The sequence below is a fragment of the Erinaceus europaeus genome, chromosome 15 (genome assembly GCF_950295315.1).
Source record: "Erinaceus europaeus chromosome 15, mEriEur2.1, whole genome shotgun sequence".
NCBI classification, from domain to species: domain Eukaryota; kingdom Metazoa; phylum Chordata; class Mammalia; order Eulipotyphla; family Erinaceidae; genus Erinaceus; species Erinaceus europaeus.
In genome coordinates, this window is record NC_080176.1 from 68,118,753 (window position 1) to 68,136,603 (window position 17,851).

The 17,851-nt window shown below is 38.5% G+C and overlaps 1 protein-coding gene across 1 annotated transcript in view; it reads left to right on the top strand.

Annotated features, from left to right (window-relative positions):
• Window positions 1–17,851, top strand: part of DCC (DCC netrin 1 receptor) — a 1,300,159-nt gene that overhangs the window by 967,772 nt on the left and 314,536 nt on the right. The window lies entirely within an intron of this gene.

Genomic DNA, 17,851 nt, shown 5'->3' on the forward strand with positions numbered 1-17,851 from the left:
TTTGGTAGTTACAGATTTTAAAGCAATGAGTATATGTCAAATTTTTGATTTAAAAAAAAAATGAGGGAGTTGGCTGGAACCTTTAAAAAAGACTTAGAGGCTTATCTCACTTTGTGCATTGTCTGACACATAGCATTTGCTCCATCAATATCTGTTCCATGTTTCCAGGAGAGTAAAGGAAGGGTGGTTATATAAATGACTTCAGAAGAAAATATACATTAAGTACCCAGTACCACAAACTTTAATAATAGTCAAAACAAACAAACTTACAAGTAAATACTCTAAAGTGAGTTTCTTGCCTATAAAGACTACTTAGTCTTATGGGGAGATAGTGAAATGTAGGCTGGAGATGTAGCTCAGAGGTATAGAACATGCTTTGAATATAAAAGGCACTGGGTTTGATTCCCAGCTTCTTCTCCCAGTCGCTACCACCACCACCACCACCTCCCAGTGAAATTTAGCTTTGTCCTGTAGTAAAAAGCCAAACAAAGGAATTAAGATAGGTTCTGCATACCTATCACTAGGAGATGAGAAATTGTACCCATATGTCAACAATTATATAGTAAATGACTCAAACCACAACTCCAAATAAAGTGACTAAAAAATAACGAGGGGGCTAAGCGGTAGCACAGTGAGTTAAGTGCACATGGTGCAATCACCAGGACCAGTATAAGGATCCCGGTTCAAGCCCTAGCTCCTCACCTGCAGGGGAGTTGCTTCACAGGTGGTGAAGCAAGTCTGCAGGTGTCTATCTTTCTCTTCCTCTCTCTATTTTCCCCTCCTCTCTTGATTTCTCTCTGTGCTATCCAACAACAACAATAACAATAATAGCAACAAGGACCAAAAAAATTGTGAAAACATGGCTTACAGGAGCACTGGATTCATAGTGCAGGCAGCGAGCCCTAGTGATAACTCTGGAGGCAAAAAAAAAAAAGTAACCAAACAAATTCAAATATGAGAATAAATATGATAACAAAGTAATATCATAATGCTTTCAATACCAATGAACCTATAAACTGTGCTGATGACTCTATAGAATGTGCTAAAATGACCCTAATATAGAGCTCTAGTCTATCTGTCTTGAAAAAAGTCAACTAATAGCAAATTTTCAAGTTTCTCAATGAAGCACACATTTTAGTCAATGAATAAAATCAATCCTCTTTTTTTTCCTAGAGATATTTAAAAATATTTTTAGATGTTAATGAGGATGAGCACATGTGTTTGTATGCTTCCCTGACCTTTTGCTATCTGTGCAGTGTCCTTGTGATATTCAGTCACTCACTTTGTATCCCCAAACTACTCCCCAGCTGTGATAGGGTCGTAAGTAGGCCCCCAGAGCTATAAACCTTTTGACTGTGATTTAAAAAGGAACAATTTTAAAATTTAAAACTGATGTGACTCGAAGTTGTGGGTAGTTTTTGGATTCAGAAGAGAAGCAAGGTGAGGAGAAAGGTAGTCCTACTTCAGTCAAAGTGGCAGTAAGACTAGCACTGAAGAGAACATCACATGAGCTGTCAAGGGGTTGGGTCCTGACTAGTTGTGTGAAGACAATCCCCAACTTGACTGTAAATTTTCTGGGAGGAATGAACTCTCTATTGAAGAATTGTCATGTAGCAAATCTTGGGGAAGACACTTGAACAATGACCACAGGGAAACAAATCAATCCAAATCCGAGAGTTCAAGAAGTCATTGATACTAATCTATTTTAGCAATCATATTTTTTAAAAAAAATATTTTACTTATGTATTTATTTACTATTGGATAGAGACAGAGAGAAATTGAGAGGAAAAGGAAAGAGACAGAGAAGGAGAGGGTCAGAGAGACCCCTGCAACCCTGGCTCATCACTCGTGAAGCTTTCCCTTTGCAGGTGGGGACCAAGAGCTTGAACCTGGGTCCTTGTGCACTGTAATGTGTACACTTAACCAGGTGCACCACTACCTGGTCCCAACAATCATAATTTCAGGGTATACTTCTGCCAGATTCTGAAAATGATTTCAAATGCTACCCAGCATTTGAAATCATTTGGTTATTCTCTGAGCAACCAGAAGATAACAAATAGGATAAGGCAGGCACCACTTGCCACTTTGTTTCTATACTATTAACAGCAGCTTCCACAATTATTGCAGTCAGGGGTTGGACAACTGGCAAAATCGTCCAATGATATTGAAGATGTGGGCAGTAAAGATAATAGCACACTAGCAGACCCTGCAATGTTATAGAAGCTGCAACTGCAAGTTGTAACTCTTGGAAGTTTAGAATCTACTGGATATTAGAACTCAGGTTCTGCCTTTAATGAGATTTTCATGGAGCGTTAGCCATATAACGTTCATATACACAACATGGTCACTCAGCGGAAGTGGAGATGTGAGAGCTATTCTGACTCTATGATTCAGTTTGTTTCTCCGAAGAAATCTAGTGCTAAAAATGTTTTCTCTCCTTTTTATAAAGCCTCATTGGGTTCAACACTCAAGAAAACATGCTAGGGAAAAAAAAGAGCAAGTTATGAGTTGTTCTCAGAGATTGATTTGCCAATTGCAGTGCTCTAACTTTCTCAGCAGAGCATCACCAGGTAGAAGACAGTCTCTCTTGTAATTAGGAAAAATGTGACTTGGCTTCTGCATGGTAAACATGGTTCTGTATCAGTGAAGAGTTAGGTTATTTTGCTCCTGCATTTGTAACCAGATTTAACAGCTTTTGCAATTCACTCCTGTCACACTGAGCATTCTTCTTTCCACCATGGTTAACTGAAAGCTCTTCACAGGAAGTTTGATGCCTTGTTACATCAGTTTCATTTTAGTGCACCAGAAAAAAATAGGCTCTTTTAAAATATGAGCCACCCACAGGAAAGTTGATGTTGCAACTGCCACTTGCTATGACATGGATTTAGAGGCACCTGTGACCAATTAACTTTCTATGACCCTCAGGATAGTATACAGTTTTTGAACTAAGTTGCCTACTGATAAGTTTTTGTTGTCTGCTGATGTGCAACGAGCCAGCCCAAAGCTTAAAATAATAGCTCTTTGTTATTGACTCTGTTTATATGGGTTTCTTGGGTCCAGGTATGTAGTTCTTCTGTCCCATGTGATACACACATAGGTGTATTAAGGGACTTTAATTAATAGATGCATTGACTTCTTAGCATTACTGGTTATGTTATTAGCTTTACTGAGAATACTGTTAAGGCTACTGATCACTATCTTTCTGTGGTCTATATTTTTTATACACCTTGAACTTTTCACAGTATAACAGCTGAATTTCCAGAAGGAGTGCCCCAAGTAGGATAATATTTCATAAGGTTCTGGCTTATTCAGGTCCATTTTTTAGAGACAATCACAAGATCTGATTTTCATAGATGGCGTTGATATTGATTTCACGATCATAGTATATGGCATTGTCTGCAAGACACCCAAACTGAGTCTACTCATACTATCTATGTTAAGCAGTACTTTAAGAGGTTGGGGAGTGACACACCTGGTTAAGTGCACATAGTACATACAATGTGCAAGGACCTGGGTTTGAGCCCCCAATCCCCACCTGCAGGGGGAAAGCAGTGTTGCAAGTGTCTGTCTCTCTCCCTCTGTATCACCTCCCTCCTCTCAATTTTTGGCTCTATCCAATAAATAAATAAAGATAATTTAAAAAGTGATTCTTTAAATGGAGAGTAAAACATTGGAGTGTTTTAGTCTAAAATGTGAATTAACATCAGCCATGATTTACTTAACTTGTTGACAGTTTTCTCACTTGTTCCTAAAACTCAGTAGCATGAGAATAACTAATTAGAGTTATGTTTTGGGATGTCAGAAATGTTATCATGGTATAGCCCCTGTTAAAACTAATCACAGTCTTCATCTAATTTGCCTCCTAAAGTTTTGCAGAAATAAGCAAAATTAAGATCTATGAGGTTATAACTTGTTTAAATTTCTCATGTCTACATTAGTCAGAACCATTTATTTGCTATCTGCTTCATGTATTGTGACAGGTATGATTTTATTTATCTTAGTAAAATAAAGTTTGAAAGTGGAACAGGGTGGATATGATCATAGAATCTGGAGGCAGATTACTTGAGATAAGACTTAGACGCTGTGCTTTGGTTTCCTCATTTCTTACTTGAAATAGCAGAGCTCACCTTTGAGGGTTTCAGGGGATTACATTTGTTTATCTATGTAAGTGGACTAACCAATGCTATCATCATAGTGGAAAATAATAGGTTAAATTAAAGGTAAGAAAAATGATTAAGTTTTTAGTACAGAAATGTAGAGGATACCGCCAAGTCATTTATGATTAGCCCAAAGAGTTGTCCAGGCAGTTGCTATAAAATTGTAATTTTCTTCAGGGTTGAACTCTCCTAGGAGGGCTTTAGGGAGAAAGTTTTTTTTTTTTTTTTTCCCTCTGGGTCATGTGTAATGGATAAAAGTTGAGTAGTAGGTGGTTGGGCGGTAGCACAGTGGGTTAAGAGCACATGGCACAAAGCGCAAGAAGCCCCATAAATATCTCCATTTGAGCCTCTGGATCCCCATCTGCAAGGGAGTTTCTTCACAGGCAGTGAAGCAGGTCTGCAGGTATCTATCTTTCTCTCCCGCTCTCTGTCTTCACCTCCTCTCTTGATTTCTCTTTCCTATCCAACAACAGCGACAGCAATAACAACAACAATAATAACCACAGCAATGATTAAAAAGGGGGGGCAACAAAAGGGGAAAAAAAATAGCCTCCAGGAGCAGTGGATTTGTGGTGCAGGCACTGAATCTCAGCAATAATCCTGGAAGGAAAAAAAAAAAAGTTGAGTAGTAATAGACTATCTCTCCTCCTACATATGTCTACAGTGAGAAAATTGAGAGGGGAAGATGAAATAGAGATAGATAGAGACAGAGATAGAAAGAAAAACACTTCTGGCTTAAGGATCCACTTTGAGCCCTTGACTCCTCACCTGCAGGGGAGTTGCTTCACAAGTAGTCAAGCAGGTCGGTAGGTGTCTGTCTTTCTCTCCCCATCCCTGTCTTCCCCTCCTCTCTCTATTTCTCTCTGTCCTATCCAACAATGAAGACAGACAACAATAATAACTACAACAATAAAAAACAACAAGGGCAACAAAAGGGGAATGAATAAATAAATATTTAAAAAAGAAAGAAAAAAGGAGAAAGAAAGAAAGAAAGAAAGGGAGAAAGGAAGGAAGGAAGGAAGGAAAGAAAGAAAGAAAGAAAGAAAGAAAGAAAGAAAGAAAGAAAGAAAGAAAGAAAGACTTGTAACACCATTTTACTGCTTATGAAGCTCCCACAGCCCCTGCAGATGGGGACTGAGGCTTGAACCTAGGACCTTGCACATGGTAACTTGTGTGCTCAACTAGATACACCACTGCCCAACCCAGTCTAGTGCTATATTTCTAAACATAGGATTATCAGGATACAACATAGAAGTTGTATAATGCCTTTTGACATTAATAAATTGAACAATTGTACAAAGTCTTACATTCATGGAGTTCAGTTAAAACTTGGTTTCTAAAGGTAAAGAAAAGAAGATAAAGTTTAATTAAGCAATAGATGATGGGTAAATTGCTTAAAGTGAAGAAATGTGTGTCTTTTGGTAGAAGAGAATACAGGCACAGTAATGGCAATGCCTAGGAAAGGTCAAGGAAAAGAGCATTTCACTTTCCTCAAAGTTGAGTTGACATTATGGAGTTTTATGAATCATGAAAATATAAAGATTGACTAGGTCAGGATCAGGAAAGCATAAGGTCCTTTGAAAATCAGACAGTAGTACAGATTATCTTTAAGAAATGGAGCTGAAAATGGCTTTACTTCTGCCTACATACCACAGAGTAAATTATAGTTTAAAAGGACTCTCAATGTAGTTATAAGGAAAGCTGAAAAAATGTATTCTTGCTGAAGACTCAGAAAGAAGAAAATAGTATGGTTAGTAATGTCATTTGTATTTCCATTAATAATTACATCTGGGGAGCTGGGAGGTGGCTAAAGGGGGGGTTAAGCACACATGGTACTAATCACAAGGATGTGTGCAAGGACTCCAATGTGAGCCCCTGGCTCCACACTTGCGGGGGGTTGTTTCACAAGTGGTGAAGCAGGTCTGCAGGTGTCAGTCTTTTTCTTTCCCTTTCTATCTCCCCACCTCTCAATTTCTCTCTGTTCTATCCAATATAATGGGAAAAATGACTGCCAGAAACAGTGGATTATTAGTGCTGGCACCAAGCCCCAATGATAACCCTGGAGGCAAACAACAACAACAACAACTGTAATGATAATTTGTGTAAAGTGAAAATGGAAAGCATTTTTTAAAAAGTCATATTTTGGTGTAAATGTATATTTCCAGAAAAAATTAATCTGACTATAAATACTGATGATTATTTTTACAAGGTGACATTGAAAACTCATTTATTTACATACTAAAGTCTCACAAATGTGAATGAGCATAAGACATTGCTCACCACATACAGACATATAATTGAAGGGAGAAAAAGTACTATGAGAAGTACTAGTGCTTTTTGCTTTTTTCTTCTTATGTAAGGGCTATATCAAACATGAAAAATCAAAGTTGAGTTCATATACCACCTCTTAGACTGCCCATTGTTTTAACAATTTGTTAATCTTATTGTTTGAAGATGTTTGATGAATCATTTAATGTGGACTAGATACCAATACAATTCTTACATTTGAATAAGTCCTGTTTGGTTTGGTTATGCTTAACGGGAATTCTTTAAATATTACTGAGAAAAAAATCATTCTTTTACTGTTAAATCAGTCACCATATTCTGATTTTTTACCTTGTGGCCATAAATCCAAGCGTTTGAAGCACTATACTCAATACTATAATTCATTTATTTATTTTATTAGTGATTTAATAATGATTAGCAAGATTATAATATAACAAGGGTACAATTACACACAATTACCAGTGTCAGAGTTCTGTGTCCCAAATGTTATAGTTTCTTAATTTCTTGACTTAAAAATCCAATGACCTTTTAGTTATGTGTTTCAGTCCATGAACTGTTCTGCTGCTAATCTCATGTTTTACTTGGTAGAACTCTAGAAGCTTAGTAGACACTGAGCATTTATTAGATAGAAAAATGGGTATTAAATGCTCCATGATACAAGAATATACATTTAAATTGTTACATGTTGACTAGGATTCATTCCAATATTTGCTAAAAAAACATCTTCACTTTGATCGTATATCCATTTCTCCACAATACTTACCATGTAACATAAGAAATAATAATGCCAACAGAAGTTCCTGACTAATCCAGACCCAGATTATACTAGCATTTTATACCCTTACCAATAACTACCTTTCAGAATGGACATGTGAAGGAATTCTAGCCAATGAGGATTGTAGGAATAATTAGGGGCTTTTAAGAAACATCATCTTTGTTCTTAGATGGGAATAATAGGAAACCGCTTTCACTGTCTCCCACTGTTAGTGATTAAAAATGCATACTGTTGGCCTAGGTGGTAGTGTGTTGGGGAGAGTACATCTATTACCAAGTATGGGGACCTAGATTCAAGCCTCTTGTCCTCACCTGCAAAAAGGAAACTTTGCAAGACCAAGTAGTGGAGCAGTATTGTGGGTCTCTCTCCCTTTCCCTCTCCCTCTCTCTCTTAATGTTTCTCCTTCTTTATTTCCGTCTGTCTCTCATCTTCTATCATAAAGAAAGAAAATGGTGGTCTGGAAGGTGGAGCAATGGATAAAGCATTGGAATCTCAAGCATGAGGTCCTGAGTTCAATCCCCAGAAGCACATGTATCAGAGTGATGTCTGGTTCTCTCTCTCCTCCTGTCTTTCTCGTGAATAAATAAATAAAATCTTTAAAAAGAAGAATAGGAGGGGAAGGAAGGAAGGTAGAGAGGAAGGAAGGAAAAGAAAGTAAGGAAGGAAAGAAGGCAGAAAAAAGAAAGGAAGGAAGAAAGAAAATAAGAAAAATGGCCACTGGGACAGTGAAGTTGTGCAGGTGCCACCTCACCCCATGTTAATAGTATTGGGAGAGAGAGAGAGAGGGAAAGAGAGAGAGAGAGGGAGAGAGAGAGAGAGGTGAGGGAGGGGGAGAGGAAGAGCATATTTTCCTATTTGTGAGCACAAAGAAAGCTAAATCAAAGATAATGGCTCTCTATGGAGGATAAACAAGTTTGAAAAATAGTAGCCAAGAAAGAAAGCCTAAACAGGAGACTTACTCTGTATGATGGTTCCCCCACCCAACTTTTGTGTTTCTAGTTTTAAGAGTTAGTGAAACTCTAATAGTGAAGGTCAGGCTGAGTAAGCTTGCTAATTGAAAGCATAATCCTGACGTAAAATTCCTAAATAATGAATTAAAATAAATTCTTGGTTTTTAAGATTCATTTCTTTATTTAACAACAAAAGAGAGAGAACCAGAGCATCACTCTGCCATACGCAGTGCTGGGAACTGGTGCTTGGGATCAAATTCTGGCTTTGATTCCTATAAATTCTGTACTTTACTTGCTATACCACCTTCCAGAACAATAGATACTGACTTTAAAGGGAAAAAAATGTTAGGCATCACCTTCCTGACTTGTCTGTTCATAACCACAAAAAAAATGTAATTCAATAATATTGAAAACTATCTGTGTTTTTTTAAATTTTTTATTTAAGAAAGGATTAATGAACAAAAACATAAGGTAGGAGGGGTACAACTCCACACAATTCCCACCACCCAATCTCCATAACCCACCCCCTCCCATGATAGCTTTCCCATTCTCTAGCCCTCTGGGAGCATGGACCCAGGGTCGTTGAGGGTTGCAGAAGGTAGAGGGTCTGGCTTCTGTAATTGCTTCCCCGCTGAACATGGGCGTTGACTGGTCGGTCCATACTCCCAGTCTGCCTCTCTCTTTCCCTAGTAAGGTGTGTCTCTGGGGAAGCTGAGCTCCAGGACACATTGGTGGGGTCTTTAATCCAGGGAAGCCTGGCCAGCATCCTGGTGGCATCTGGAACCTGGTGATTGAAAAGAGAGTTAACATACGAAGCCAAACAATTTGTTGAGCAATCATGGATCCCAAGCTTGGAATAGTGGAGAGGAAGTGTTAGGGAGGTACTCACTGCAAACTCTAGTGTACTTCTGCTTTCAGGTATATATTTTGCAGTAGCTTATGGGTACGTGTGAACATAAGCTCTCTCTCACAGAAACTGGTGTATATCTAGGTTATGGGACTTTGTTAGAAAGTGAACTACCTGAGATGAAATTAGAGTGTACTATAAAAGGAAAGGTCTCACCCGAGTAATGAAGCTGAAGGGTTGTCATTCCACTCGTGAAGTCTCTGGACACAGTCTGAGGTGAAGCATGTTGAGGTGGCAATCATTGTGTTGGTTAGGTTGTGATCGGCGGATGCAATATTATTTGGTTTGGATTGGGAGATGCATACGGGAAAGTGGGCCCTATCCAAGGGTTCCAGGACTGGGGGAAGTAGGGGCTCTATAGTGGAGATGTGAGGTTCCTGCTGTCTTAGGGTTCAAAAAGACAATCGATAGTTAATGTTATCATCACATTATTTGTTAATTGGGTTAACTTTGAAAAGTCCTTTTGTTATGGTTTGCTGTACAGTATCCAGTATCTTGTATATAGCTGTGCTATTGGATGCTTCTAATCTACTTGGTCTAGGCTTTTGAGAGAGTCCACATATCAAATATACAGCCTATATATTAAAAAGATTCAGTTTCCAATAGCACAGCTATATACAAGATACTGGGTACTGTACAGCAAACCATAACAAAGGGACTTTTCAAAGTTAACCCAATTAACAAATAATGTGATGATAATATTAACTATTGATTGTCTTTTTGAACCCTAAGACAGCAGGAACCTCACATCTTCACTATAGAGCCCCTACTTCCCCCAGTCCTGGCACCCTTGGATAGGGCTCACTTTCCCGTATGCATCTCCCAATCCAAACCAAATAATATTGCATCCGCCGATCACAACCTAACCAAAGCAACGATTGCCATCTCAACATGCTTCACCTCAGAGTGTATCCAGAGACTTCACGTGTGGAATGACAACCCTTCAGCTTCATTACTCGGGTGAGACCTTTCCTTTTATAGTACACTCTAATTTCATCTCAGGTAGTTCACTTTCTAACAAAGTCCCATAACCTAGACATACACCAGTTTCTGTGAGAGAGAGCGTATGTGCACACGTATCCATAAACTACTGCAAAATATATACCTGAAAGCAGGAGTACACTAGAGTTTGCAGTGAGTACCTCCCTAACACTTCCTCTCCACTATTCCAAGCTTGGGATCCATGATTGCTCAACAAATTGTTTGGCTTTGTATGTTAACTCTCTTTTCAATCACCAGGTTCCAGATGCCACCAGGATGCTGGATAGGCTTCCCTGGATTGAAGACCCCACCAATGTGTCCTGGAGCTCAGCTTCCCCAGAGACACACCTTACTAGGGAAAGAGAGAGGCAGACTGGGAGTATGGACCGACCAGTCAACGCCCATGTTCAGCGGGGAAGCAATTCCAGAAGCCAGACCCTCTACCTTCTGCAACCCTCAACGACCCTGGGTCCATGCTCCCAGAGGGCTAGAGAATGGGAAGGCTATCATGGGAGGGGGTGGGTTATGGGGATTGGGTGGTGGGAATTGTGTGGAGTTGTACCCCTCCTACCTTATGCTTTTGTTCACTAATCCTTTCTTAAATAAAAAATTAAAAAAAAAAAGATTCAGTTTGTGTTTTGAGAAACTTTGAGACATACAATTGATTTTCCCCCTCTCATATTAATTAACTACTGATTTATATGTCTACATTTTGCTAGGAGTGTACATAAACACCATTCCCACCACCAAAGGACTGTGACCCATCCCTCCCGCCCACTCCCACCCCCCACTGGCCCAGGAAGCTGCATGTCTACCCCTCACCACTGGGTTTTTACTTTGGTGCCCTACTGACAATTTGATCAGGTCCTGCTTTTAGGTTTCCCTTTCAGATCTTCTTAGTCAACTTCTGTTGATGAGTGGGATCTATCTGTTTTACAAGAAAATATTTTTAGTAGTTCAGATCAAATAACACCTTTGTGCAAATAATTCACTTTAATCACATCACAGGTAGAAACTCTGTCTGCTCTAGCATCTGTTTGACATCTTCAGAAGTTCATTTGTATTCCTTTCACAGAGGAAAAATTAGCAGAGAGTTTGCACTGTTTTTCTACTGAGTTTCTCTTGTTTTCAGACAGGTAGGTCATTATTACATGCTGCGGATTCTCATAGTTTATTATGACCTATCAGAACTTGCACAATTAGTGGAACTGGTTCCTGACATTTTGTTACATCATTAAGCAAAAGTCCTATTTTTCTTCTGTTTGAACAGACAGTTCTTTTTGTATTATAAGTAATTTTTAAGGAAGAAAAAGAAATTTTCAACTGTATGCTAAAGTAACTTGGATGAATGCCTTTCTGAGCAAAGCCTTACACTAAATGTGGATTGAGAGGTACACACAGCCACTTGTTGACATTCTCATGATTAGTTTTTTTTTTAATGATAAATTCAGGATTCTTATGTGAGTTTGAAGGTGGTTGGAGTTTATTTCATCAAGAAAATAAGAATAAGAATGTTTGTGCTAATTAATAGAGATTAAAATGGAGCTCACTGTCCTGTGAATGTGTGGCAGAGTTAATTACGTGTTTATTGTACCAAATTAACTCTGAGCTTCTTGTTCAAAGCAAAACCTAAGTAGCAGGAATTATATTTTTTTCTTATGTATGTAGAAGACATGACAGTTAAAGAGATGATTTTCCAAATTGTCATTTAAAAATATTTTTACTGAAATTCTTCTTCTTCTAGTGTTTGCCCTTCCGTAGCCAGTCAACAGCGTCAGGTTGAGCCTGATGTAAAGTTTTGAGACCTCATTTGAATCTGGAGAGGTGGCAGTCGTTGACTATGTGATAAAGAACAGTCATTTTTTTCTAAAACTGTTTTATTATGTCAGTGGCAGATTTACATATCTCCAAAATATGTATCACCTCAACTCACCCACTACATTCTCTCTTCATGATCAGTCTCTGGATCCCAATCTCTTCTTAGCTGCCTATCACTAAAGAAGAGTACAAAAACAGTATATGCAGCACTGCTTCCCGTCTCATGAAGCTTCCACCCTGTAAGTGGGAAGTGAGGGCTTGAACACGGGTCCTTGTACATTGCAATGTATATACTCAACCATGTGTGCTACCACCAGCCTATGACTTCAGGTTTTCATATGTTAAAAAAAAAGTGAAAGCAGGCTTTTTTTCCAATAGATATTCAAATTAAACTAACTACTCATAGATATTTATACTATAGTAAACATCAATAGTTAGTCACACTAGAATTCGATTCCCACCACTAATGTTAACAGGTGTAAATTAAAATCTTTCTTAAGACCAAAGTTTTTATCTTAACAATATGGTTTTTAACATTTCACTTTCCCCATGCTTGGTTATGCCACTTCCCCCTTAGTAGCCTCAGATATTTCAAAATAGACCAAAAGTTTACTTATCCTTCATACTGATTTTACCTTTGCTTCATTTCTTAAATACTACATATAAGTGAGATTTTTTGATGTTGTATTAAAGATTCCACCAATATTTATTGATATATATTCATCTAAATATATGACTACATTACACCTATTTTTTATTGTACATTTAATATATAGTATATGTATATACTATAAGTTAGTTTTTCAAATGAGTTACTGTTCCAATTACTTTTACTGAAGAGTTGACTTCAAAACTAATGGCTTAAAGCAGTCAAAAGCACCTGATCATTTTTCATAGTTTCTTGGGTGATCAGGAACTCAAGAGGCAGTGAAAGCATCACTCAGCTCCAAGTTTCTCTTGAATCTGCATTCAGGTGGTGTGTAGAGCTGGAATAGGTCCAGTAGCCACTGGAGAAGCCCTGGAAATACCATGTAATTTCAGAGTTTGCTTATGTGACTTCCCAGATGCTCTCATGTAGACATCCTCTTCGCAAGGTGTCCTAAAGGCATTCAGATGGCAAAAAAAAAAAAAACATATATTAATAAGAGGAATTTTTATCCAGATCAATACTTTTCTTTTTTAAATTCTTTTGTATTTTCTTTATATATTTATTGGATAAAGACAGCCAGAAATTGAGAGGGAAGGGGAAAATAGAATAGGAGAGAGACAGAGAGACACATGCAACACTGCTCCACCACTTGCAGAGCTTTCCACCTGCAGATGGGGACTGGGGGCTCAAACCGTGGTCCTTGTACATTGTTACATATGAGCTCAATCAGGTGTGCCACCACCCAGTCCCAATCCAGATCAATACTTTCCAGGTGGATCTTGTGTGGGTTATATGGTCAGTACTTACATCAATATTCCATAGAAGACATCTAGTTAATTGTAAATCTATGATGACATAGATAAGAAACCTAAAATAGGGAGTTGGGTGGTAGTGCAGCAGGTTAAGCACATGTGGCACAAAGTGAAAGGACTGGCGTAAGGATCCTGGTTCGAGCCTCCCCCCACCCCCCCGCGCTCCCCACCTGCAGGAGAGTCACTTCACAGGTGGTGAAGCAGGTCTGCAGGTGTCTTATCTTTCTCTCTTCCTCTCTGTCTTCCCCTCCTCTCTCCATTTCTCTCTGTCCTGTCCAACAACAATGACATTAGTAACTACAACAACAAGGGCAACACAAGGGAAAATAAATAAATATAAAAAAATTTTAAAAAAGAAAGCTAAAATAATGCCTTCCACATATGTTACTCTATTTATTTATTTATTTTTAATATTGGATATAGACAGAGAGAAATTGAGAAGGGGATAGAGAGAAGGATAAAGACAGAGAGAGATCTGCAGCTCTGCTTTACCACTCATGAAGCTTTCCCCCTGCAGATGAGGATCAGGGGCTTGAACATGCACTCTGTGTAATGTGTGTGCTTAACCAGGTGTGTTATTGCCTGACCCCTGTTAATCTCTTATAATCATATTTTTACAGGCAAGGAATCAAATTAGATTTTTTCCATAATAGACTACGCTACTCAAAGTTTAATTTGGTTTTTGATAATAGCTAGAGACAGATAATGTGAAAATAATACCCCTCACCAGGGTGTGAAGTACAGATAGTCTATGATGTTGAAATGGCATGAATAAATTATAAAAATCATACTCATGATGGAATTGTATTTAAGACAGAGTTGTTTCATCTATAAAGAAAAGGGGTGGAGTTTACATTTTCTCTAGATGGAGTTTTTGATACATAGTGATGATTTGATGAAGTGACTTCTATTATTCTTATTCCCTTAATGGTTAAAAACTCCAAATTACATTCCCATCAGCAGTGTAGGAGGGTTCCTTTGACCCCACAACCTATCCAGCATTTGCTGCTGCTACTTTTTCTGATGTGTGACATTCTCACAGGAGTGAAGTGGTATCTTGTTGTCTTTATTTGCATTTCTCTGACAATCAGAGACTTGGAGCGTTTTTTCATGTCTTTCTCGGCCTTTTGGATCTCTTCTGTGGTGAATATTCTGTCCATGTCCTCGCCCCATTTTTGGATGGGGTTATTTGTTGTCCTGTTGTTGAGTTTGGCAAGCTCTTTATATATGTTGGTTATTAAACTCTTGTCTGATGTATGGCATGTAAAGATCTTCTACCATTCTGTGAGGGGTCTCTTGGTTTGGGTAATGGTTTCTTTTGCTGTGAAGAAGCTTTTTAATTTGATGTAGTCCCATAGGTTTATACTTGCCTTAGTCTTCTTTGTAATTGGATTCGTTTCATTGAATATGTCTTTAAAATTTATGTGGAAAAGAGTTCTGCCAATATTTTATTCTAAGTATCTGATAGTTTGTCGTCTAACATCCAAGTCCTTGATCCACTTGGAATTTACTTTTGCATTTGGTGAAAAACAGTGGTTCAGTTTCATTCTTCTGCATGTTTCAACCCATTGTTTCCAACACCATTTGTTGAAGAGACTCTGCTTTCCTCATTTAATAGTCTGAGCCCCTTTGTCAAAGATTAGATGTCCATAGGTGTGGGGGCTCACTTCTGGGCTCTCACTTCTATTCCACTGGTCAGTGTGTCTATTCATGTTCCAGTACCAAGCAGTTTTGATGACAATGGCCCTATAATACAATTTGAGATCTGGGAGTGTGATGCCTCCGGTTCTGTTCTTTTTTCTCAAGATTGTTTTAGCAATTCTAGGTCTTTTCTGGTTCCAGATAAACATCTGTAGCATTTGTTCTATTCTCCTAAAAAATGTGCTTGGGATCTTGATGGGGATATCATTAAATTTGTATATGGCTCTGGGTAGCATATTCATTTTGATGATGTTAATTCTACCAACCCATGAACTTGGAATATCTTTCCACTTCTTTGTGTCTTTTTCAATTTCCTTAAGTAGTGACTCCTAATTTTCAGTATACAAGTCTTTCACTTCTTTGGTTAGGTTTACTCCTAGATATTTTACTGTTTTTGTTGCTATAGTAAAAGGAATTGATTTCTGGATTTCAATTTCTTCTAACTTAGTGTTTGCATAGAGGAATGCTACTGACATTTGTTATTTATTTATTTATTTATTTATTTTGCCTCCAAGGTTATCGCTGGAGCTGGTGCCTACACTATGAATCCACTGCTCCTGGTGGCCAACTTTTTCCATTTTTTTTTTTTTTAAGAAAGGATTAATTAACAAAACCATAGGGTAGGAGGGGTACAACTCCACACAATTCCCACCACTCAATCTCCATATCCCACCCCCTCCCCCGATAGCTTTCCCATTCTCTATCCCTCTGGGAGCATGGACCCAGGGTCATTGAGGGTTGCAGAAGGTAGAAGGTCTGGCTTCTGTAATTGCTTCCCTGCCGAACATGGGCGTTGACTGGTCGGTCCATACTCCCAGTCTGCCTCTCTCTTTCCCTAGTAAGGATGGGTCTCTGGGGAAGCTGAGCTCCAGGACACATTGGTGGTGTCTTCAATCCAGGGAAGTCTGGCCGGCATCCTGATGACACCTGGAACCTGGTGACTGAAAAGAGAGTTAACATACAAAGCCAAACAAATTGTTGAGCAATCATGGACCCAAAGCTTGGAAAAGTGGAGAGGAAGTATTAGGGAGGTACTCACTGCAAACTCTAGTATACTTCTGCTTTCTTACTTTGGTGCCATACTCCAAACTCAGTCAATTTCTGCTTTGCGGTACTTATACTGCTACTGACATTTGAATGCTAATATTGTAGCCTGACACCTTACTGTATTACCTGATGATTTCCAAAAGCTTCTTGCTGGATTCCTTAGGGTTTTCTGTGTATACTATCATGTCATCTGCAAATAAGGAGAGTTTGACTTTTTCTCTTCCAATCTGTATCCCTTTAACTCCTTGCTCTTGCCTGATTTCTATGAAAATTGGTCCAACCTCTGTGAAGAACAGTCTAGAGAACTCTCAGATGGCTAGAAATGGACCTACCCTATGGTCCTGCAATTCCTCTCCTGGGGATATATCCTAAGGAACCCAACATATGCATCCAAAAAGATCTGTGTACACATATGTTCTTAGCAGCACAATTTGTAATAGCCAAAACCTGGAAACAACCCTGGTGTCCAACAACAGATGAGTGGCTGAGCAAGTTGTGGTATATATACACAATGGAATACTACTCAGTTATTAAAAATGGTGATTTCACCATTTTCAGCCGATCTTGGATGGACCTTGAAAAAACCATGTTGAGTGAAATAAGTCAGAAACAGAAGGATGAATATGGGATGATCTCACTCTCAGGCAGAAGTTGAAAAACAAAATCAGAAAAGAAAACAGAAGTAGACCTGAAATGGAATTGGCATATTGCACCAAAGTAAAAGACTCTGGGGTGGGTGGGTGGGGAGAATACAGGTTCAGGAAGGATTCAGAGGACCTAGTGGGGGTTGTATTGTTAAATGGGAAACTGGGGAATGTTATGCATGTACAAACTATTGTACTTACTGTTGAATGTAAAACATTAATTCCCAAATTAAAAAAGTAATAAAACAAACAACAACAACAAAAAGCCAGACCCCCCCAAAAAAAAACCCACTGTGTAGAATATTAGCATTTTGCTTTCCTAAGATAGATAATAAAGTCTTGCTGCAAAGCTTGTACTGTGGGCTCAAGACCAGGCAGTAAATAAAACCAAATAAATAATGAATGCAGAACACAATGTGATAAGTGATCCATATGAAGAGCTGATGTCCAGAGTTAGAGCTTCATTGTTAGCTAGTAGTTCTATTCAGGGAGAAGCAATTTAGCAAGCGACTATTTCTGCTTGCCCTAGGTCTCCTTACAGATTGATGAAACCCTCTGTGTTGTTGCACTCTGACACAGCCTGGCATCACCCTTTTCTTAGCCATATAGGTTAGGTAGCATTGTCTCCATTCTCCTCCTTTCCCCTGCAAGAACCACACTTGACAGTGTCCACTCTTCTCCCTATGTCTTATGACCTCCAAATTTCCCTTATGTCTCAATTTGATTGCCCCTCTTATATTTCAATCTCTCTCCCCCTCTCTCTCTCTCCCTCTCTCTCTCTCTCTCCCTCTCTCTCTCTCTCTCTCTCTCTCTCTCTATATATATATATATATATATATATATATATATATATATAATCATTGCATTTGACTGTAGTAGACTTTCTACCATATAAACAAAACTGTTTAAGCATTTATTCTCTATCCTTTCTTTCATAACACTGCATTAAAAAGTAGTATTTGAACTCACTGCCCTTATTTCTTGTATTTCCAGACACATTCACCCAACCATTCGGTTTCTACTGCATTTTTTCCCAAATTCAGCCTCATCAAGGTCACCATGACCTCTGTGTTCTTTCTTAATATATATAACCTACTTTGTATTATTTATTATTCTCCTTTCTT